We start from the raw sequence: 19893 nt of genomic DNA on the forward strand, positions 1-19893 counted from the left end.
CCTCTGTGTTTTGGTCCCTGATTATCTGCCTGCCAGTTTATATTTTCCCAGTATAGTTTGTCCCCTGTTCAATCTGCAACCTGCAAATGAAGCTGTTTACTTTGAGTTCAACTTCGCCTCACTGAATCCTGCATTTTGGGTCCTTCCTCCCTGCTGGGTTTACGTCAGGTGACTGTGGTGGCCAGGCTATCTGGCTCAGCATTCCATCACTCTCCTTCTTGGCCCTTGCACACCCTAGAAGTGTATTTGATGGGATGGCATGTCACTGCAGGATGCTGTGGTAGCCATGCTGTTTCAGTGTGCCTTCAATTTTGAATGAATCTCCAACAGTGTCACCAGCAAATCACCCCCACACCTCCTCCTCCATGCTTAACGGCGGGAACCATGCATGTAGAGACCATCCGTTCACCTTTTCTGTGTCGCACAAAGATCTCAAATTTGGACCCATCAGACCAAAGCACAGATTTCCACTGGTTTAATGCCTTCTTAACTCCATTAAGAAGGCAAGAAATTCCACAAATGAGCCCTGACAAGGCACGCCTGTGAAGTGAAAACCATTTTAGGTGACTACATCATGAAAATCATTGAGATAAGGCCAAGGGTTTGCAGCACTCTCAACAAAGCAAAGAGCAGCTAAAATATTAAACATATTTAGAGTTATTTATCCTTTTTTCTTTCTACATAATTCCATATATCTTGCTTCATATATCTGATGTCTTCAGTATGTATCTGCAAAGTAGAAAGTAGTAAAAATAAAGAAAAAACATCAAATGAGAAGGTGTGTCCAAGAGATACAGTTTCACTGCAGACAAACTTTAAAAAGTTTTAAAAAGTTTATTTCAAAAAAATATTTTTAAAACTCCCAATGACTCATTTAATAGTAAAATTACTACATACCTATTCCATCACTATCTGGAAGCACTGTGGTATTCAGTGCAAACAGATCTAACACAAAGCTGACAGCTCCAAAATGTTCTGCATGTACATCATTCATGAGCACACACTCCTAATGTCACTACAATGAGCTGATTTACAGCAGATCACCCAGTGTCTGTTCAGTCACAATGATGGCAGCTAAGTGCACTGACACGGCTGAGCAAAGGCCTCATTGTGGAATAAAATGCATGGTCTAAGCTGTAAGAGAAGAGCTTGCCACATTTCATTAACCTCACATTGAACTGAGCAGATCCGATGAAGTCATAAAGTCCAAACCCCATTTTGCTTCCATTGAAAAGACTTTCACTACAGCGCACAAGTCATCAATCATGTCCGCACTCAGGCTGCCCAGGGGCCGGTATGCGGATACAGCTACACACACAAGCATCCACTGAGAGATATGTATATACTCAAGGGCACAATACTCATTTAGAAGCACTGTAGATTCAGCCATTCTCTATATCACCCTTACCCACCTTTTTTTCTCATACACGCACAGACACACACGCGCACACGAACCCGTGCACACATCTGTGAGGCAACATGCTTTAATCAGTCGAGCCAAATGGGTTTAAACAAAAACAGTGATAAAGCTTTTCCTTTGTGCTGCAGGCTCTAGAGTGCCATGCACAGTCATCTGTTGAGAAATAAGGAGCCTTAGAGACAAAAATAACCAGTGATGCCTGACGCTGTCTAATCACTTTCTACCAAGGCTTGAAGAAGAAGAGGTTTGAGGACAGACAGACAGGCAGCAATACATACTTAGCAAAAAAAAGAAAAAGGAGGAAATGGAGGAGGACAAAGTAAAAGACAGCTTAGTGTTTATTGTTAAGGTCATATATTATTTATCCATCTATATGAACACAAGAAGAAAACTGCAGAGCTCTGTTGCCTATTTTTGGCATAGTTTAAGTAACAGTTTTGCTGAATTTGATAATAATCTCTATTTTCAGCCCTTTCGTAAAAGAGCTGAAAGCGAAAACAGGAAAGAACTAGAGGGGATTTCAAAATATTAATGTGGGAATAAACCCCTGCTTCTTAATGAGGACTGTACAGCTGTGGTTTCAACTTGCAGCCAACTGAGCCTGTTGAGTACATGGAAAAAAGCAAGATAACTGCAGGATTTAACAATCCTAAGATACAGCAGAGTGGAGAAGATTGTTGGGTCCTTTAAAGCCCCCACATTACTCATGCTAACCAGTCTGTCCGTTTCAAGGAAATACCTCTTTACAGCAATTCATTTTGATACATCCACTGGACTTGTCCACTTATTAAAGTGTACAATCTGCGGCCAGCTCTGGACCACTTTCATCATAATTTCCTTCCTTCAATGTCCCAGAACTAGTAACCGGAGTTCCTCACTTTTAATAATAACTCTGACTATGAGGCCAAGAGCAAAGATAAATATTGTCCATTACTTCGGTTCTCTGGTTAAAGAGAACAAATGTAGCAGCTGAAGTAGCGAGCCACCCTCTATTATACTTTATAGCCTCCACCACAGTGCCCTCTTTAGTGCTACAGCTTCTCAGCATGAGCTGGATAACCTCCCAGAAACTTAGAAGAAGCTTTACATTCATAACCGCGACAAAATATATTGTAAGACAAGCTGGTTTATCATAGATATATTAGTCAAAGGAGCTCGCAAAGAAAAGCGTCTGGACTTCTTTAAGCTGCTTGAAGACGTTTCACCTCTCATCCGAGAAACTTCTTCAGTTCTAAGGTCAAATGGTGGGGAGTCCCAGATTTAAACCTAGTGGGAGTATCCCCCCACAGAGGGACAAAAGGACCCCCTGATGATCCTCTAATCGCCTGAGCCAAGGTGTGAAACTGGGTGTGGGTCTCAATCAGCCAGGGTTTTGGGTGAGCTCATTGTGAAACCTGGCCCCACCTTAGATAAGGTGATAAGGTGATAGATAAGATAGATAAGGTGGAGCCAGGTTTCACAATGAGCTCACCCGAAACCCTGGCTGATTCAGGGGGTCCAGACGCTTTTCTTTGCAAGCTCCTTTGACTGCGATGACCTGGATGACTGAGAACCTTCACGGACATTGATATATTACTTCAGGGTTGGCTAGATTTATGGTAGCTCTCACGATTAAACTCGAAATTCTCCTCTTCAAACAAGCACTCTGTATTACATCAAGTCCTGGCAAACATTTATGTTTATAATACATTGACTGATTTCATCACTATTCTTTTTTACACTACTCATCGCCACGATTGTTTTTAATATAAGTGAACTATGACTAAACAGACGCGAACGCGTAGGCTGGGAGAGCGCGGTCGCTGGCAGTACGGTGCTCTCGAGCCAAAATCCATTATTCTGTTCTTCAACCGAGACCTATAAACATTTTCCTGTGTTTTCATTTCCGACAGGAAAAGCAGTTTTTAGCAGACGTTTGGCATCTCTGACAGACATGGTCAAAGGGTTACTAAAATATTCCACTATATATACGTTTACATATATAACTAGTACAAGGTTACAATGTTTGTATTGGTCAAGGGTAATCCTCTAGTATGCATAAAATTATATTTTTAATATTAACATATAATATTGATTGATTGACAGTGCATGAATCAGAAGCAGAAAAAATAATAAAGCACATTAGTATTTTTTGATTAAGATGCCAACAGTTGTTTACTTGCATTCCTGAATAAAAAACTAGTTTTACTGGTTGAATGCCATGCTTAATTCATTTCTGACTTCTCAGAGAAATCCACTTTGTAAAAACAGGAATTTAGTTTGTTTTTGCCACAAGTTCTTGACAGATTTCTAAAATATTTCTGTTTTCTTGTCACGTGGTCTATAAAAATGTGTTAGGCACTAAATATTCTTGCAAAAATATAAATCCACCTGGCAAGTTATCGATTACTGCAGCACTACATTGCATACAATTACGACAAAAAGAAAGCACAACGTCCTTAATTTCTAAGGTTTTACATATCCAGACATAATAAAAATAATCTGGTCCTTGCACGTATAGTTCATGTCAGGCTCTATAGACCTCATTTTAAGGCCTACTGAAGACCAGGTTACTTTTATTACTTGCTGATACAGAAAAGCTAATTTAAATAGGTTGTACTTTCTTTTTACCACAACGGTATAAGAAATTATTCCATGTGCTTGTGTATGATGAAAGTTTATTTGAAAAAAGGCAATAAAAGCCCTTCCTTCTGAGTGCTGAGAGGAAAAAGAGCAGGTCCAAGTGCTTTTACCAAACTAATTGGGTGCTAACAACGTTCCTTGATTGTTATTGTAGTAAACTTTCTCATAAATGCCACACAGCAGAATGGTATATATCTGCATACACAAGTACAACACCTCAAAGTGGCAAGCAGAAACCCTCAGCGGGCAAGTCCTGAATTTTCTTCCTATATGAAACAGTCACGTTTATTACAGCTCTTGATGTGCAACTGTAGGAGGCTGGGGACAAAACACATCGAGAGGCCATGTGTGTTAGAACGGAATAAAATATGAACTAAATACAGATGTAGGCCAGCCACTCGTGGCCATGTTTAGACTTCCACGTGGCTGTTTGAGTTGTGTGAAAGTGTCGAGTGAGCGTTGTACTGTTATCACAGAGTTCACATATACCAAAAGTAGTTTTCGTGAGAGGAAAATAGCCCGAAAAGTATAAGCATAAAGGCGATAAAAAAAGAGCAATGCTGAATCTGGTTTGGTTTACTGCACACTTTTAAAATTAGTTCCATTGTGAAGCTGGACCCCAGTACCAAAATTGAACAGGTTCTAATTTCTGGATTAAATTGCATGAGATAAAAGTATGATGTTGGTGCTCTTATAAAACACAGACGCACACAGTTGAGAAACTTGGAAGACGAGTCAAAGTTATTGCTGAAAGTCGATATCAAGCAGTTCATATAATACAAGGAGATGAGACAAGCAAGAGTCGAAAGACAGCCTTGGGGGAAGAGGAGGGATTTGGGGATAGAAAAAAGAAAACAACTGATTTGGCTCATTCGCATACATAACAAAAGAGCCTCTGTAAATCTTTCCAAAAGAATATTAGCTGCATTCCTTAACTGTCAACTACTGGCTTTGTGGACAGTTGAAAACACAATTGCAGATCAATAAAAACTACTGAAGTCTTTTCCTTGTGGAGACATGGATTAGGACCCAAGAAAGGATGTAAGATAAATATGGGATGCTAAAGGACAGAGCTCAGTGAGTCTTGATGCCACAGGGAAGGAATCCAACCTGGCCAACAGGCTCTAGAGGATATAGTTCTTTCCCTCTTACTAACCATCATCAGTGAGAGTGCAATCAGCTGTGGTCCTGGAGGAAAATTAAGATGAAGGGGAAAAAACCCAGCACCCCACACCAGACGCCCCTATGTTTTCCCCTTCTAATTCCCCCGAATCAGTGGTGCCAACTGTTCATTTGGAGAGATGAATAAAACTAACATGGTTGTTCCGGGCAAAGGGACAAAGACAGACATGCCAGTGGTCGAGGCAACTGGCAAGGCACGAGACACCACAGCATCCAACTGAAACCTTTCCTTCTGTTTCTCCTTCTAAACCCAGAGAAGAGATCTGATTACTTTCTACTGCTGCCAGTGGACATAAACACTGCTATCCCTTGAGCTATATATGCCATAAATGCCCACGGTGAGAAATAGAACTGCTTTTACAGCAATTTATGTTTAAATGTCATCACAAATTTGCCTACTATGCTGCCCCAAAACCTATGATAATGAGGTTTTAAGTTAGAGTGTTGAAAACCTTTAGAAGTGAGAAAAGTGTGGCTTATGGGCACTTTAAATCAAATCTGCCAGCATTTAGATCAAAGATCACACTGCTGTTAAAAAAACACTCTTACGCCCACAAACAGACACAATCCCAACCACTAACACAGTCTGCGACACATCCTTGGCAAGAGAGCACATGTTAAATTATACCCCGTCCCCGCGTACACAGTTAATGCAGACCCATTAATGATTATCTTTACAGACAAGGATCTGTGTCCTCTGGCATTTCTGCATCTTTACTAGTGCAGTATATTTTCTGTACGCTGTTTGAGCAGCACAGTTTCCACTTTGGAGCAACTTTCAGAAAGATTGAAAATAAACATCGAGTGCTACTGAACCTCTGTAATGGTGCTTTCCTCCGAGAGTGTGTGGATGACGGAGCTCTGCTATTTGTCTCTTTTTTATGACCACTAGAAAAGCGCCCGCAGATTCAGCTAGATGTTTTCGAAACCATTGAGTTATGGTTTTACCACACTGATGTCACTGTTTAATAGCAATGGTTGTGCTGAATTCTGGACTTTTCCTTAAGTGCTTGAATCATCTCATCAAAACCAAAAATGAGGACAGATCGTATTTGCCATTCCTCGCTGGCCTTCTGCTTTCTACACAATCAACAGGCCATTTATCGAAATTAACTTGTGGGCCAGAACTTCGACTGTGGGTAATGAGTAAATACAAACCAGAGATGTATGGTTGGTCTATGGTTTTTCTGTCACAGTGTTTGTGTTGAGAAACACTAACCTCAACCAGACACATGCACACTCAGCCATTTTTATTCATGAAAATGAACTAAAAGAAATTACAGCCTCAGACCTAAAACTATGAGCTATGAGTACATAAAAAGCAGAACTATATGGCCTGCCTGTCTGACAGGGTTTGTGTTGACTAAGAAACCCCTGATCTCTCCCTCCGTCTCACTCCATCCATTTCTTCTTCACGTTCTTTCTCTTCAACTCTGACTCATTCTCCATTACAAGTCCCAGGTCTGGCGTCAGACATAACACCAAGTCAAAGTTCCCTAATCAAATAAGTAATTTAAAGTCCTGCCTCTTAGTCTCAGTGGTCTCCTATTCTGTTGGACTTTCACCATGGTTGCCTCCACTGGAAAGTTAACCACTGGAATACAAGTCTTTAACAATGTGGGTTGTGCACAGTATTGTTATGTTTATGCATACATGGTTTTAATCTTACAGTGTGGGGGAAAAAAAGCATTATCTCATATTTAGTTTTGTATAAATAAGAAAAGAGCGTGTGTGTTAAATTCATTGTTTATGAAAAACCAAATGAAGAAGCATAGAGTCAATTAGAGTGCACAAACACACAATCAGGAGATATATCCATAATGACATCATGGACTGAACCATGACATCGTATTACCCATCCAAAGCCTTTCCCTCTTGCTTTGAGTGATGCCAGAGAGAAAAACACAAATTATAAATATTGCATTGGAAGCAGACACTCCTAATCTGTTATCAACAATCGTCTTCGTGCCGGCTGTAAAAACAATACTGGCAGAATTCTTACTTTCCCAATACTCGACAAAGAGATATATTAATATTAAGGATATAAACAAAAGCTAACAGCTTGCTTAACCTTTCCGTGACACGGGGAAGGCAGTTTACATAATCCGTCTTCTCCCATTTGGACTCAACCCCGAGGCCATCTGTCCATATTCTAACCTTCTTCCTCCGGATGCTGCTGTCTCTGACCACTTCAACTGCCACAGCTACTTCAGTATGCAGCAGATCTAACGTGAAACTACCTTTACATTACCATACTTTCTAATTGCTGACATTTTTCAATCTGACAGTTGCGGAGATGAGAGGGGGAGTGTAGATTGTTCTGGCTTAGCTCGCTGCTTTCAAGGCTCACTGGGTTGTCTATTATTTCCCTGATGGCCTTTTAAAAGAGGCTCATCCATCACTACTTGACAGCATCTGTCTCTCTCTAACCTCTCTGGCCTGATATGAAATAATATTTTTAAAAAGTCAAGTCTGTCACAGTAATGGACAGCTCCTCCCACTGGGTGGCAGGAAGTCAGAGCTGTGAAGCGTGTCACTCAAGTAATTCGTCTGTGTGGGTGGTGGGTGTTTGTGTGTGTGTGTGTGTGTGTGTGTGTGTGTGTGTGTGTGTGTGTGTGTGTGTGTGTGTGTATAATAGAAGAAAATGTCCAGGGCATCACAGCAAGAGTGACAAGGAGAGACATGAGAAAAGACCCACAGAAAAACTGAGACGTCTTTAACTGAGACTACTTTATAAAAACAAATTTTTATTGGTTAGTGGCTTAACCAAGCTGATGATTACCTCTTTAGATTGAATGATGGGGAGTGATGAAAGCTCTGAAGAGGAAAGCCTCGATAATGAGGACATGCAGCCGTGTGGTACTCAATGCCATGTGTGGTGCCTACTGTAGGGCCCACACAGACCCTGCTTTCAGTCTAATTAATGCCTTTAGGGGCCATGTTGCAGCTCCTTTACTGCCTAATGAAAGAAAGATGGCTTTTTGCAGTATTAAGTCTGCGGCTAATAATCCCTCTGTACATTATTCATCTCTGTCACAATACCCCACTATTATATTCAAATGGTCCATGGAGTGCATATGTACGCATGTGTGTGTACGCATGTGTGTGTATGTCCATGTGCACTGTAGTATTTGTTTACTCTTGAAGACTTTTACTTGCTATGACAGCACAAGCACATGCACATGTTCTGGCCTGCGCTGTTGTGTAGTTCAACCCACGTGCATCCTGTTCATGCAGATTTATCTTTGTGTTTGTCCATGTGCACACTGCATGTTTGTGTCAGTATAGGCACACACACACATGTACTGTACAGTTGCCGTCAGGGCCTCTACTGTCTCACTAGGTTCCTGTTAAAAACAGACAAGCAGGGCTCACAGTACGCCAAGCTGGCATGCTCCCTGGGATAATGAGAGACTATGGTTTGGTTTGGATTGTTGATTAAGGATTATTCAGCAACACAAACAAGCTACTGTTCAGCCATGTGTGCACACGTGAAGCACACTGGCCAGATTCTTAGAGTACAAAGAAATGTGGAGGGAAACTGTCCTGTGAACAAAGAGAAAAAAAGGTAACACTGTAAATATGCAATGCTTATGTCTATATAAGCAGTGGATCAGAGGATTTCCAACATTTAAAAACTCTTTATTTCTTTCTACTTGTTGGCATAAGTAATGTCAAACGATTATGCTGTAAAGCCATTGAAAGCAATAGGCAGTTTGGCTAAATGTTACTGTACAATGTAGAAATACAAGGCTTACAAAGAGTAGTTTGGGCAAATTTTATCAGAATAACCGATAAAGCTAACAAAACAAAAACAGTAACATTTTACATCAACTTTAAAGAGATACACAGACACCAGCTGAAAAAGAAAAAGCAGTTTCTTCCCAGCAAAGACCTGAAAATGAACATTTTAGAAACTTGACGCATGCTCGAATCACGTCAAGAGTCCCCAGAAGAGCGAAGAGGCAGCGGTCCAAATTCAATTCAAATTTTGTGCTATTCATTAGATGCATTGCTATGATGTGGTAGTAGTGTATAAACGTCCTAAACGGTGTTTCAGCTGAAGCTGTGTAAGAAAAACACAAATCACTGCATGAAGGCACCACACAGAGGAAAAAAATAAACCGAGCCGTGACCGATCATTAATTGTGAGTGGAGAAAGAGTTACAGTTAGTTATGTTTGCTACTGACAAATAGTGTATGAAGAGTGAGAATGATTGTGTAGTTACATTAAATGCAGACTAAATTTTGCCAGGGAGCAGTGTCTCAGAAACTGTTTGAGTAAGGAGCCTACAGTTTGTCCAGTTGCAGAATCCGATTTAATTAACAGGAAAAATAAAACATTCCAAGAAAGCTGCTGAAGGCTAAATATACTGTGCAGTTTGTAATGTTTCTAAATCTGTTCACACAGGATTGACACTTTGAGTTACAGTACAAGTGAAAGCTACTTTCAGCTAATCCCTTTTCATAAGGAGTTGTCACAGCACGTAACTGTGCATGTTCAATTTGCTTGAGTATTACACTGGATGCTCTTGCTCATCGAACCCCGAATGGGATTCGCGTTTTCGGCTAGAATCAAACCATAACCTGTCTCTTAGTTAAAGGACTCACAGCTGGGGTAGCTTCTTGCTCCCCCAGAATCCTCAACTGGATGAACTGAAAACAAAAAAAGCAGCATGGTATGAAGTGGATTTTGGCATAAGGACTTTATGAATCTATAATAATGACTCTATTTAAGCCACAGCAGAATCTTGGATGTGTCAAAATGTTTATTTAGATATTTAGACTCAGCTGTGTTAAATACCTGAAAGCAACTGCAGGCTTAGGAGGATTCTCGGCACAGGGTTTTGCTACCACACTGTTGCCTTGTGCATTCCATCTTGCTGTCTGTTTTGGCTGTGCAGAAGGTTACTCAGCTAATGATGTCAAAATTACTCCAGCAGCATATTTGCTGTAGTAAAACACACCTGGCACAGAAGCTGCAACCATGGGCAAATGCACTTCCAGTTCCAGCTTTTTAGTTGGTCAGTGTTTGCTTTCCAGTTTTGAAAAATGCTGGTTTGAAAGAGCTTTTTGACAAAATCTGACTTTTGTTAATGTTATAAAAATCTGATTTTCATTTCTATGAAAATAAAATGGTATTTTTTCTCCTCCAAGCATCTGTCCAACACTCCAGAGCGTTCTGCCAGCATCAGTGAGACAATATTTGGTTGAGATATGCAAGACAAAGATCCAGAAAGACAGCATGGGTCTGTACTGACAAAAGCTGTCGCAAGGTCACTGAGAAAGCACTGTCAGAATAACAGCATTTAAAGGTCTGAATGTTACAAATATATCTAATTTAAGTGAAAATGTACTCTATTCCCATCATCTACAATGCACACATGGAAAGAAAACATATTAACATAGTACTACTAACAAATACTTTTGGCTTCCTATGCCAAATGACAGTCAACAGACCTTTTTCATTTAGACATCCCAGTTTAAATCTGCAGTAGATCCCAATAAATATTAAGTCTATGAAGCCTGTCAAAGCTTAACTTTTAAAGAGAGCATGCGTGCCAATCAAGTGATTATACTGGGAGTTTCAAACCAAGAGGGATGACAGTGACCTCTGAAAGTTCATTAAACAGCTCTGTGTATAAATGAAAGCGAAAAGCTTTCACACGTTTAAAACTCAACTCAAAAAAGTTATTTAAAAAAAAGAAAAACAAACAAAAATCATTTATTACTCAATTTAATCCATATCTAACTGCCAAATAAAAATTATGAGAGCATGTGACAACGAGTATACGTGTTTAATAGAAGAAGAATTTGCATATTAGTATCGCTGCTCCGTGTTTATTTTGAGGTTTTTCTGACAGGAAACATTTCTCATCGCAGAAAAAGCACAGGTGAGAATAATATTTGTACTGGCAGTCTGTCTATTCAGCTGTGCCAGTTTCAGGGATGTATTATTGTGCTTTGTCATTTGGCATAGCGTACCGGTACTAGATGGAGGAATCATTAATGTGTTTGGTTTCACAGTTGTGATTACTCAGAAAGTTTGCTGCGTTGTATCCGCGGATACAGCAAAGCCAGCGAGTGCTAACACTGCGATACTGTACTTTGGTACAGCTAAACGTTAACTTTAGCAAACTAATATGCTGAAAATGAAAATTTTGCAGTTACAATATCTACAACGCGCATCTTATATAGGTGCATTGCAAAGATTTCCTAATCAGCCAGACAGACCTCAAAGAAATGCTAAAAATGAAAAGTAAAATTTCTATTTATATAGCACCTTTCAAGATAAAATCACAAAGTGTTTCACAGAAGCTAAAAACATAAAAACAAAAATCAACCAAAAGCAAGTTTAAAAAGATGAGCTACGCTATTACTTTCGATCACCAATGAGATTAGAGTTCACCTAGAGTTCACCGAAGGACATGGGAGAAGTCTAGCTGCAAGGCTTTATGCCAGACAATCCATGATATTTTCCTAAATCTGTTGCCTAACCCTCACCAAACGAGTACAAACGAAAACTGAAAAAAAAAAATATAAAAGGAACCTTTCTGGGAGAGGATCCTGAAAGCAAGCATCAATCACTGACATGACTATTTTAAATTTCCTTCATCTTCTTAATAATTCTCATGCCACTTCAATCAAATCTGTAGTGACTATGGCACACATGCAACAATTGTTAAGATTACTGAGTACTGGAGTACTTGTGATAGAAGAACTCAGACACAGAAAATGCTGACCCGGAGCCTTGCCAAGAACGTGGCGCCTACGTTTTTTTAAAATTATAATCAAAATTTGTGTTGCAGTTTGACATCATTACACTGCTAATATTGTTTTGTCCTCCAGTCAAGAACTGTGTCTTTAAAGTTCCTGGTTTGATGAACTACAGTAAACAAATTGATTACCCAATTATATTTCCTCTGTGAAGAGGAATACCATGAAGGAAAACTAACCACTCCACACCATGTAGGGTTACTAGACAGTTGTGCATGAAGTAACTATATATTCACACATTTTATCCAACATTTCTGGTGGAAGCAGCAGAGGGAACCTGTCAGACACAGCGACCTTGTAGAAGTGTGAGGATATAGATGTCTCAGGGACGGGGACAGCGGCATCATTATATGTGGAAAAATAACCCAGTGCTATTATGCAACATGGCAGAGCCTGGCCAGTGTTTGCCAAAGTTTGTCAAATGGGCTTCAGATAGCAAATCCCACTACGTCCAGCATCTCCACAAGTATACAGGAAATCCAGATAAATACATAAATAAATACCAGTGTTGTATTTGGCAGTCCCATGGTGTTTGAGAATACTACTGTGTATTTGGATTGCTACTTGAAGCTCCCTGCACTGCTGGCCTTTGAGTGTCTATATGGCTCTTTCACAGCATAGAGCAAGACTGAATGTGGGGTTTGATGATCAGGAATGTGATTTAAATGTACCACGCTTGAGGTGTTGAATGTTGAGCTTGTGAAAATATAGCTTTAATATGTTCTCAACATCATTATGCATCATTAATGTTAATGGTGGCAATGCTACAAAGGTCCTCTATTAACACGTGCTTTCATTTACAGGAACACACAACATATATATACCTGGGCATGCAGGAAACCACCACAGATTAAAAGCATGTGAAAATAAGAGTGTCACCTTACTCGTGTCATGCCTACAGTATAGTTTTAGCCATGGGTGAACTGGCCAATAAAAGGCCAGTTCACCCAGTCTCTGGCCATATACACTAAAGCTAGCAAGTGTTTTTTTTTAATCTGCAACAATCATACACGTTGTAAAAGACTATTTTTGATTAGACTTGTCAATTATTAACATAGCTTTACCTTTGATGGATAATATAGGCCTCTAGGTGTACAGAGGCCTACTTTCACTAATCTTCATGCCTGTGTGTCCCGGGGAACACCTAATGCAGGTTTACCATGTCGAAAGTCAAATTAAAAGACGAACGAATAATGTTGATCTTTGTCCGCCATTCAGAACATCTGCGATCGATCACGTTAAATTAGATAAAAACAAATGTGGTTTTGTTTCCGAAAGAAGAGAAGTGAAATGAGAGTTGCTGTTTAGGTTTTCAAAGTCATTTTTTTAAAAGTCTGCGAACCACAAATGAAATTCAAATTCAGTGGTGCTTGGGGGCAGCTGAAATCTCAGAGATAGATGCCTCAAAAACCCAATTGGTTTAACCAAAAACATCAGCATGAATACATAATAGCTGAGCTGAGTTTCAATGCAGCATTTGTGTATTTGTAATTTGCAAAACCTTTATAAGTAATCACATTCCCCTCTTTGCTTTTTCATTGTCTGTCACCCCCTGAATCTTATATTCTCTGCACTTATTCATTATGCTGTTCGATCTTTAACCGTCGTGGGGAAAAAAACAACGCTGATGTTTCAGACTAATAAAGTCTGTATGTTGGGAACGTGCAGCCTGCCAGTTCCCCTCTCCTTTGTTGTGCTATTCTTTGTCCCTGCCAAAGCTCTGGAGAAGAGAAGGGGTGTGGGGTAGGGGGGCAAGAAATCCTATTGCAAGCGACAGCTGAGACCTGGGACATGTTTTAAATTTGGACACTAATGTTGGCTCTTTTTATGGCCCTTCTGTAGTATGTTTTATGTGCCTCCCAAACACTGGAAGGGAGTTCGCATCGCTCTCCCCCTCTCTATCCATCTCATACATCACAATGGAAGCTGGATGTCAACGCGCCCTGGGTCCCCTGCAACTTTCGCCCGCTCGCAGCAAAAGTCACAGAGCTCAAAGAGGCAGCAAAGAAGCAGAAACAGAAATCCTCAGATTTATTCCTTGTTAGCAACAATAGGAGCAAAGGGCAACGATAACGTCATCAGCTTCAAAACGGGCCCAACATGCCAAAGCTTTTGCTGACCCCAGCAACAAATTGCTTGGCCTTTAATTAAAAACAGTGCATGTTTGTGGACATGAAATGGGATATCTAATCTGCAGCTGTGGCTGGAAAGAAGAGTAAAGACTCAACCACTTCTATTTACCAGTAATACATTTAAGTTTATCTCAATTGAAAACTGTTCTTCATCTTGGTTTGTCCTCAGAGGCCTCCAGTACATCTACAATCACGACAATAAATATTCTATATTAAATAATAGTCTAAAATGAGATGTTGCTCACCAGAAAAAAAGCATGATAAAAATCAGATGATGCGTTTTTGGTTACGCAAATACGCTCCTAAGTCTTATCATTCTCTCCTGGTGAAAACAGGCTCTCACCACAGCTAGATTAATTGTAAACATATGTTAGGAAGAGGTCACCATCTTCCAGTGGCTGCAATTTGGGATTAGTGGAAAGAGTCAAATGGAAAGAGCTTAGCTCCCAATCCGCCTTTCACTTAACCACCTCCTTTCCCCAAGCCCTCCCCTTATTTTAAACCCCCTCATTCATTCCCTCAAATCACCAGTTGAATTGTAGACCTTGCACTCGTTCCTACAAGGTCATCGTGGTTTCTCTCTGAGGAGGAACATAAACAAGACAGACAGACACATGAGGGAGAGGAAGGAAAGATGAGTCTCTAGATGCTGGAGACCAAAGCACCGTGGCAAGGAAATGCACTGGCAGTCAAACACTTGGCTCCAACACTAACAATGAAAGGTTGTATTGCACACATAAATGAATACCCATAAGTTTTCTATCCTCTAGGCAAGTACTATTGCAGAGGCATTAATGCAAACAGCTAGAGGGACGCCCATGTGCACACGATAATCTCTCACAATCCAGGCTACTGTCATGGAGGTATGAAATCCTGCCAAGGACATGTGAGAACCAACACCAAACCAGAATAAATAAACCACACCGTAAGATTTTCCCTCACTGCAGGAACTCGGAGAAAAAGGGAGGAAAAAAGAAAAATGGAGTGAGTGAAGAGAGACGCTACAGAGGTTTAAAGGGGGGCAAAGCCCGCAGCACGCGGCCCAGAGTGTGCCTCGCATGCAACTGCCTCCCACCCACTGAGCAAGTCTCCAACACGCTGTGCTGGCTGGCCCAGACGGAGAAAGTTGGAGCGCACACTGAATGACTAGCACAACTAGAAAGGTGATAAATAAAAAGAAATGATGATAACAGAGACCCACTCAGTGCATAACACAGGTGGACAGCAGAGATCGGGGCTGCTGATTTAAGAACAAAGGAAGGTGAAGAAGACAGGAAAATGCCAGAGAAAAGTTTCTATTAAGAGGAAATAAAGATAAATAACAAAAACAACAGAGCGCCAAGTATTCCCCTCAGACACTGATGGAAAAAGAAAAAAGAAACAAAAAATCAAGTGAATATTCAGCCTAGTGTGATTACATCAGTTATTTCTAACTGAGAAAACAATCACTGATTCCCTTTACCCGACTGATATTCAGAACAATGGCGATGATTACTGTTAATCAGCACAAATGACTCTTCTTCTCTACTTAAAGAGACTTGTCATCCTGGAAAGTGCATTGTGCAGCCTCAGAGAAAAGCATAACGCCATTAGTTGTGTAACCACACGATAACATCAAAGCTTCTTTTGCAAATTTTGACTATCCAATCATTGGCTATTCTTTCTGATCAGTGTTTAAGCATACTTAAAGGTACAACGATGATTTATAGTACATTATCACATCATCTCTACATCTGTCTTCCAGTCTTCCTGCATTTAGAAAATTTAAATTGCTTTATGCATCGGTATGTTTACCTTCTGTGTATATAGCGGTCATTAGGTTATGGTTAAGAGTCTTTTTAGGACAAGGGGACAGAGGACAGTACGTATGGCCAAAAGTTGAGGCAAACCGAGAAAGCAAAGAAAAAACTATATTAAAGAGCATTTTATGGGAGATGGGAGGAAAGACAAATGAGGGGCTCTGACTGTATGTGCGCTTTGTGGACAGCGGGGAAGGAGGCCCATGCCTGACCTCAGCTGCCGCTATGGAAATTATCCCACCAATTATCCAGGACGTATTCCCCTGCAGCTCCAAACACTCAGCGGCCAGCCTTTATGACCTTAGGAAACTTTCTGTGTTGTTTTACTGTGGTGACCTCACTACAGTTAGCGTGTACTACGGCTCTGCTGGGAAGAGGGACTGCTACTTCTCACAACCTAAAAGCATGACCTCAGGGGAAAGAGACTTTAAAGACCTTTCCAACCTCTATACAGTAGTCAGCAAGCCCTGCAATAAGAATGTCTGCAGGATGCAAACGATGAGCAGTAAATGTATTAAAAGTGAAACACTTGTGAGCATTGAAAGGAAAACAGGTAGTCTGTACGGGTGAGTGATTAAGCCTTAGATTATGTACTAACATCCAATCAAATCGCAGAAACCAAACTATTTCTTCCTGCTGTTTTTAATCACGTATTTGTCCTGTGAAACTACTAAAGAGAAGCACAAAAAAAACGTTCAAGTTATCTAAACACACAATGTTGGGAGGAAAATGTGGCAGGTCAACCCCACAATAAGGTTGGACGTAAAGAGCTGTCGAGGAGAAATGAGGTAACAAGACATCACTGATGTGGCTTTACTTTGGCTTATTACAAACTTCTTTGGTCACGAAATAGATGAGATTGTCTCAAATGGGCGACTTAAATCCTGAAACTGATTTGCCAGTTGTTCCCAAAAGTGCCAAAAGCCAATGCTTTTAGTCAGGAAGCAGAAGCAGTAACAAAATTCACATGTGAAGGAAAGGGGTGAGGTTGATGTCATGTCTTTAAACTAATACAGTCACACAGAACATGCACAGGGCCCGGACAACCAAGCAGTGGAACGGTTAATGGCTCTTAGGAAGCTTTAAGTCATGCTTCTCAGACTGTGGACCAATCACAGTAAAGCAAATGGGTCATCTAAGCCAATGAAATACCATAGCGCCAGAACCAAGGATCTATAACAGAATTCCAGTTTTGTTCACAGAAATTCTGAGAGGCATACTGGAATCAGGCACAGATGATGTTAGTTGCGATTAAAATGGTGACCACACTTACTTTAAATAGTTAATTCATCTGTTAATTTGGCTGTTTGCAAGTAAAACAAGTGCAATTCAAGCTTTGCTTTGCTAGGACTGTGAAGAAATTCTGTTAGCATTTCTCCACAAAAACATCCAGAATATAACCTGTTGACACTGTCATTCAAACAAAGTGTTTAAGACATTTTGTCCAACAGACCCTGTTGTAACACAATAGTTTCACATTCATTTTTCACAGGCAACAGAGCACGATTAATAGTCATCATCCATCCCAGTGAAACCATATGGGCTTACAGGACAGGATCCAGCAAAACACTAAAATGTGCCAATGGGATCCAGACAAAATATGACATAAACATCTAGACGTCTGTTTTTGACAAAGCGCATGCAAAAGAATAACTGGCCAACAAAGCATGGAAGTGGAAACTTAAAAACAGCTCAAGTTAACAAAGACTTCAGGTCCCACGCAAGGGCCCAAACAAGATAATACAATCAAAGATATACCACTTCCAATGTTCCTGCTAAGCTGCGCGCGTGCGCAATTGCGCACTGCTGGCACGGTCTCTGCGCACAGAAAATCTGTGTTGCGCACAAAAAAAAATCCAACCTGAATTAAAATTAAAATTAATTCAGACCACAGACTCATACTCATAATACAAGTCAGAGCTTTATTTTTTTTTAAAAATCAAAATTGGAGTTCAAGTTATTTTTGCTTCCAATAGTGTTAACATACTACACAGGCCATGAACAAGATTTTTTTAAATTCTCATTGTAAGTGGGCTAAAGCAGTTAATTACAAGTAGTCTATCATAAATGTAAATGCTGTAATTTGATTATTTTAATAAACCATGTAACTTGGATGGATTCGATGCTGGCGTGACCACAGTGCACACATTTGCTGTTGCTCACAGTGGCCCAAGGGACCACTCAGGGAGTTTGTGTGTTCGCTCAGACACATGAAAAATTAGAGGGAACATTGACCATTTCTTATCAGCTCAATAGTTGGACTTTCCCCAAACTGTACTGCAATGAAACAGGGCAGTGATGTACTATTTACAAAGTGTTCCACCCACCTTAGTATTCCAAGAAGACAGATCCCTTGTGACCACTGAGTAATGATGTCATTACATTAAGAACAACATCAGACATAATGTCATAATCCTTATTGCTCTAACCTTGGCAAACACGGTAGTAGCCACAATTTCTAGTAGCTTGATACAATTAAATATCATGTAAAAAAAACTTGCACCTCATTCATTAGGTCTGTGAATCCAACCATTAGTGAGAACACAAACAAAGCACTACACAACTTCCAGTGGTGGCACCCAGGAAAGTATGTATGTAATATTCACAGTTAAAGCATAAAGCATAAAGCATAAAGCACAAATCACGTGATGTGATATCAAACACGTGGCGACAAACATCACTAATATTGACTGAATGATATTTCAGTTAATTAATTTCATCATTCATAGGGGTTATCGCCATAGCAATACTAACCAACTGCTAACCAATTTCACTAGTTAGGATCACAGCAGTTTTCATGCAATCTGATTGGCTAGTAACTGCCCTGGAACAGTTGTGCAAATTCCATTTGATTGGCTGGGGCTTGTGTTTACATCTCGAAGCAAAAAGCATAATCTACAGTGATCCACAAGCGGAGCAGTGCTGCAGGTCACCCAGTTTCAAGTAAAGCATACACATCTGAGACTAGCTAAAATGTCAGGAATGGTTAAAGGTGATTGCACTTGTTGCAGAAATTGTTCTTTCTTTTGTTTTGTTTTTTTTCAACTTTCTGTAATTCTGAGTATAAAAGTATGATGTTAGTTAGCTGTTGCAACAATTCAAGCCCTGTTTGTTTAAACTTCTATTTGTCTGAAATAATTCCAAATTAGAAATGTACCCATGGAAATGTAAGCAAACACCGGTGGACCGTGTTTCTTTTTCTATTATTTCTAATCAAATTTAGAAAGGTTTTTGTAAGGAACATCAGAGATAATTATATTGGGAAGTCCAAGCTACAAATCTTAAAACCATGTGCATTCAGTTATGACACAGATGAGTATGGGTGCAAACAGTTATATGAGTCCAGTATGGGGTTATAAAGAAATTACTGTCACTTTAAATATAGGATACATAAAAAATGAAATGAAATGAAATAAATAAAGGCATTATGCACTGAAGCAGTCAGTGTAGTGACACTTGGAGCAAAAATGTAACACTTTAATCCCCAAAGACAGATTCCCACCCGCACCAGCACTGTTTGTTTTCCATTGCTATTCAATTTCAGTCAACATGGCAGAAGAGATGAGTAAAAAGTGAAAGGAAGGTAGGAAATAGCTTCAAAAATAAATCTCTTTTGGTGTGTTATTATATTGGCATAACAGTTCAAGTCATATCAATGTCATAAGCAAGATCTAGTGCAGGAAATGGATAGGGATAAAACTGGCAGTGATTTATTGTTTTTTACTCCTGTCCCTATTGTAAATCACTAATAACTTTTTTTACTCTATACACCCTTTTCTTTTTGCCAATGCACTGTTTACACACAGGACCAACTGATGCTGCTAAACCTATGGAGCTGATGGAGTTGCAGAGCTGGAGCGAGGGAAAGAGCTAAAAGGAGGAAATATAAACTGTCCATTCCAGCTACCAGGACGTAGAACACACGATTTTAGAACATTATGATGTACAGGCTTAGAGCACT

General features: G+C 40.0%; 1 protein-coding gene across 2 annotated transcripts in view; it reads right to left on the minus strand.

Moving 5' to 3' along the window:
* The window catches only part of banp (BTG3 associated nuclear protein), a 208387-nt gene that overhangs the window by 84309 nt on the left and 104185 nt on the right, over positions 1-19893 (minus strand). The window contains exon 15 of one of the 2 annotated variants that reach the window (XR_014875347.1): positions 1-19893. This exon is cut by the window's right edge and continues 8798 nt beyond it. The exons of the other annotated variant lie outside the window; for it this stretch is intronic. The gene's annotated coding sequence lies outside the window, so the exon portion shown is untranslated. 2 annotated transcript variants of the gene reach the window in all.

This window comes from Neolamprologus multifasciatus, chromosome 7 (assembly GCF_963576455.1).
Source record: "Neolamprologus multifasciatus chromosome 7, fNeoMul1.2, whole genome shotgun sequence".
Taxonomy (NCBI): Eukaryota; Metazoa; Chordata; class Actinopteri; order Cichliformes; family Cichlidae; genus Neolamprologus; species Neolamprologus multifasciatus.